Here is a 5,038-nt window from a genome sequence, read left to right on the forward strand (position 1 = left end):
TTTTTATCTATTATTTCATAACACCCAAATTGGATATCCATGACAAGTAGACAGGTGTATAGATGCATCTGGAAGTCAGCACTGGGGAGTCAGGGCTGGAGATTTAATTTGTCATCAATAGATAGATGGCACTTAAAGCCACAGGGCAGGATGAATGGCCTTGGGACAAAGTGCCGATAAGAAGAAAAGCCGAACCCTGAGGCACCATATTTAGGAGTCAGAGTGATGGCGAGGAACCCTCAAAGGAGCCTGAGTGGGAATGGTTGGTGATAAATAGGGAAAACAAGAAAATGTCTCAGTAAACTGAGAGTGTGGAAGCACGCACAGCAACTCTAGACCACTCTTCTGTGAAGTTGTATTTTAAAAAGAAACAGAGAGGGGATGTCTGGGTGACTCAGTCGGTTGAGCATTTGACTTTGGCTCAGGTCATGATCTCATGGTTTGTGAGTCTGAGCCCCACGTCAGGCTCTGTGCTGACAGCTCAGAGCCTGGAACCTGCTTCGGATTCTGTGTCTCCCTCTCTCTGTGTCCCTCCCCTGCTCACCCTCTGTCTCTCTCTCTCTCCCTCTCTCTCTCTCTAAAAATGAGCATTAAGGGGCGCCTGGGTGGCTCAGTCAGTGGAGCGTCTGACTTCAGCTCAGGTCATGATCTCAAGGTTCATGGGTTCGAGCCCTGCGTCAGGCTCTGTACTGACAGCTCAGAGCCTGGTGCCTGCTTCGGATTCTGTGTCTCCTTCTCTCTGTCCCTCCCCTGTTCACGCTCTGTCTCTCTCTGTCTCTCAAAAGTAAATAAATGTAAAAAAAATTTTTAAACATTAAGAAAAAAAGAAAAAGAAGAAACAGAAAAGTGGGGTGGTAGTAGGCAAGAAAGTGAGGTTGAACGGGAGTTCAACAGGAGCTACAAGGAACACCTTGATGTGCTAATTGATCCAGTGGAGAAGGGAATCTGGCTGCCTGGCATGAACCCCACAGGGAAGATGCTTGGGAAAGCAAGACAGGATGACTTTCCAGCAAGGGTATTCCTGCCGGAAGCCTTTACCAAACACTTACTCTGTGTTCTAGGTGCTGGAAATACAGCAGTGATCAAGGGGGGGCGAGGTCCCTGCTCTCAAGCACTCTCAATGGGCAGGGGGCGGGGCGGGTAGACAAAGGCCACAAGGAATCAACACAAATAGCATTTCAGATCGGGTTGCCTGCATGCTCTGAAGGCAGTAAACAGCGTGATGTGACAGGGAGTAACCAAAAGAGCATATGTTAGATCAACAAGTCAAGGATGATGGAGTGGGAAGCTGAGGGATTTGCCTTCCCGTCATACATTTATCCTACTTTTGACAGCAATGATTTGATGTTTGAGGGGCACCCCTCCTCTGACAAGCTCAGTGCATGTTTTCTGTGGGAGTGACTCCAGCCCATCTCCAGAATGGACTCGGGATCCTGACCTGGCCAATGAAACTCAATCCTAGGATGCTGCTGGAACTCCTGTGGAAGAGAAATTTTCTTGGCCCAGGAATTGTGGACCAAGTAGATTATGAATGTGGAACCTCAGGTAGTCATCTTGCTGCCACAGAGGAAGGGCCAGCCTGGTGCCTGGCAGGAGAGCCCAGAAACAGAGAGACCTCATGAATAGAGAAGTCACATGAGCACCCGGTACTAGCTGTACCTGAAGGTGGTACTCCTCTTGGACTTTTCAGTTAAGCAGTTTATTTTTTTTTTTCTTAAGCTGTTTTGAGTTGGGTTTTCTGTCACCTATAATTGAACAAATACTAACTGATGAGGAAGGCCTGAAGGATGCAGAGGAGCCGGACTTAGAAGTGCCAGGGAGAAACAACCCAGGTGGAAGGAGCAGTAAGTTTAAGATTCTTTGCAGAAGAGAGTTTGGCACACTTGGGGAACACAAAGGAGGCAAGTGAAGCTGGAATATAATGAGCTGTGGTGGTAGAATGAAATGGGATAGAACCACAGGAAGAAAGTTCCATTTCTTTCTATCTTTCTTTTAATGTTTTATTTATTTTTGAGAGGAAGAGCATGACCGGGGGAGATGCAGAGAGGAGGGCAGTGCAGAGAATCCAAAGCAGGCTCCCCGCTGACAGCAGAGAGCCACATGCAACGCTCGAACTCACGAACTGTGAGATAATGACCTGAGCCAAAATTGGACGCTCAACTAACTGAGCCACCCAGGAGCCCCAGAAAGTTCCATTTGTAAAAAGTTGGCAGAAAGGGAAGCAGAGAAACACTTCTCCATATACTTTTAAAAACAAAGGATACATTTTAAAAATTATCCTTTGTAAAGATGACTGTCTTTCAATGATCCGACTACAAAGTAAGGGAAATAAGAGAGGCCAGAAAGGACAATTCCACAGGAATAAAAGAGCCGTGTAGCTGGTGTTTGCTCTAAAGGAACCTGTTGAACCCCAAGGCCTAGTCAAAATTTTTTACTTAATAAGACATTTTACAATAGGACTCAGTAGAGGGGCGCCTGAGTGGCTTAGTTGGTTAGGTGTCCAACTTTGCCTCAGGTCATGATCTCACAGTTCATGGGTTTGAGCCCCGCATCGGGCTCTGTACTGACAGTTTAGACCCTGATTTGGATTCTGTTTCCCTCACTCTCTGCCCTTCCCCCACTCATGCTCTGTTTCTCTCTGTCTCAATAAGAAATAAAATATTTTAAAAAAACAGGACTCAGTACATAGAGAAGAGTTTCATACGCAATGCTCTCCCTGATCACATGTGAGGCACACTTATATTTCCAGATCTAATTTATTCTATGTTATTCTATTTCATTTTTTGAAAAGTGCTGGTGAGGTGCCTGGATGGCTTAGTTAGTTAGGTCTGACTTTGGCTCAGGTCATGATCTCATAGTTCGTGAGTTCAAGCCCAGCATCGGGCTCTGTCCTGACAATTTGGAGCCTGCTTAGGATTCTCTTTTTCTCTCCTCCCCCACCCCCCCATCCATCTATTCTCTTTCTCTCACTCTCAAAATAATAAATAAATAAACTTTAAAAAAAAAGCATTGGTGGGGCGCCTAGGTAGCTCAGTTGGTTAAGCCTCCAACTTCGGCTCAGGTCAGATCTCACGCTCATGGGTTCGAGCCCCATGTCAGGCTCTGTGCTGACAGCTAGCTCAGAGCCTGGAGCCTGCTTCCAGTTCTGTGTCTCCTTCTCTCTCTGCCACTCCCCCTCTCATGCTCTGTCTCTCTCTGTATCAAAAATAAATAAAACATTAAAAAACAACACATTGGTTGGAGCGTATGGCTGGCTCAGTGAGGGAGCATGTGATTCTTGATTACAGGATTGTGAGTTCAAGCCCCACGGTGGGTGTAGAGACAACTTAAAAATAAAATATATATTTTTTAAAGTTCTGGTTGAGATCCATTCAATAATGCAGTGCCAGGAGTTATAGAATGTTCTGTTTGGGAAGGGGAAGCCAAGTTGCGATCAGATTCCAAGCTGTAATCAGGAAGCTTTCAGAAGAAAGGGACCATTTGAGGCTCCAGCATTTTGTCGGATTTTTCTCTTCTAGGGAGTTAAATTTGGCCATGTGGGATTTTAAATGCCTATTAGACAGATATTCAAGTGGAAATTTTGAGTGGGCAATTGAATGTGTATGTCTAGCACCCAAGCGAGAGGAGTAGGCTGCAGATGTGAATTCCAAATTCTCAGGACATAGGCAGTATTTGGTGGGATCCTGGGAGGAAGAAGGCAGAGGAGAGAGGCCCAAGGACTCATACCCTGAGCACTCACATGTGAAGTGCTTTCTCCTCTTCTGCATCCTGCTGCCAGGAACGAGGATGTGACGTTGAGGACCTTAAGACAAACAGTGAGTGTGTGTGTGTGTGTGTGTGTGTGTGTGTGTGTGTGTGTGTGTGTATACCCAGTCAAACATCCATGTATAACTTTTGACTCTCCAACAACTACTAATAGCCTTACCGATAACATAAACAATTAACATCTACTTTGTACATTATAAGTTTCATCTGTATTTTCACGATAAAGGAAGCTAGAGAAAAGAACAATATTCAGAAAATCATGAGGAGGAAGAAAACCGTGCTGTATTTATCAAAAGGGAGATGCATGTAAGTGGGTCTGCACAGTTCAAACCGCTCTGGTCCTTAGAAGCCCAACTGTCTGTCCCTCTGGCCCCTGAGTCTGGGGACCTGTCCCTTAGCAGAGTCCCTCTTCCTCAGCATCCTACAGCTGAGCAGCCAGGACCAGCCCTGCAAACCCTCTGGTGCCCAGAGGCTTCAGATCCAGCCAGAGAGCCCAGGCGAGGACCCCCAGAACCTCCACCAGCCACCCCTGTTGTGATGGGGGGAGGGCAGACAGCCAGAGCTGGAGGCTCACCCTGAATGAGCAGGAGGCACCTGATCCTGAGCCAGACAGTTGTCACCTTGTTCAACACACATTTCTGATGTGCCTGCTGTGGACCTGGCACTACCCTGGTCCACAAGTCCCCCTTCCACCACACAATCTGGTTCTTACACATTTTATTGTAAAAATGTTACTGTGAATAATACGTAGAATAACATGTACGTGTGTATATATAACATATAAAATAATACACTTGGTTCTTGAATGTCCAACTTCCCTATAATTTTGGCAAGAGTTGAATATAATTGTAAAAAGCAGGGGCCTGGGTGGCTCCGTCGGTTAAGCGTCCAACTTCGGCCCAGGTCTCAGGTCGTGATCTCACGGTTCAGGAGTTGGAGCCCCGCGTCCGGGCTCTGTGCTGACAGCTCACATTCCTCTCTATGTCCGCAGCACTCAGACCAGGGCAAGGCACAGAGGAGGTGCTCAGTGATGCCTGTTGAGTGAGGGAATGGCTTGGAGACTTTTCAGTTTCTCCACCTTAATTACCACGCCCTCCCTACCCCCACTTGTGCCTCACCATACCTGCCAGGGACTTTGGGTCTCTGCTGCGGCTAGTCTCCCGAGCTTGCTGTCCTCCTCAGTGTCTCATTTGGGAGGTTCTGGGGACAGGACATTGCACCACTGCCCCGTGACCTCTGGCAAACCCTGTCCATTCTGCTCTACCCTTGAATT

This window comes from Suricata suricatta, chromosome 8, assembly GCF_006229205.1.
Source record: "Suricata suricatta isolate VVHF042 chromosome 8, meerkat_22Aug2017_6uvM2_HiC, whole genome shotgun sequence".
Taxonomy (NCBI): domain Eukaryota; kingdom Metazoa; phylum Chordata; class Mammalia; order Carnivora; family Herpestidae; genus Suricata; species Suricata suricatta.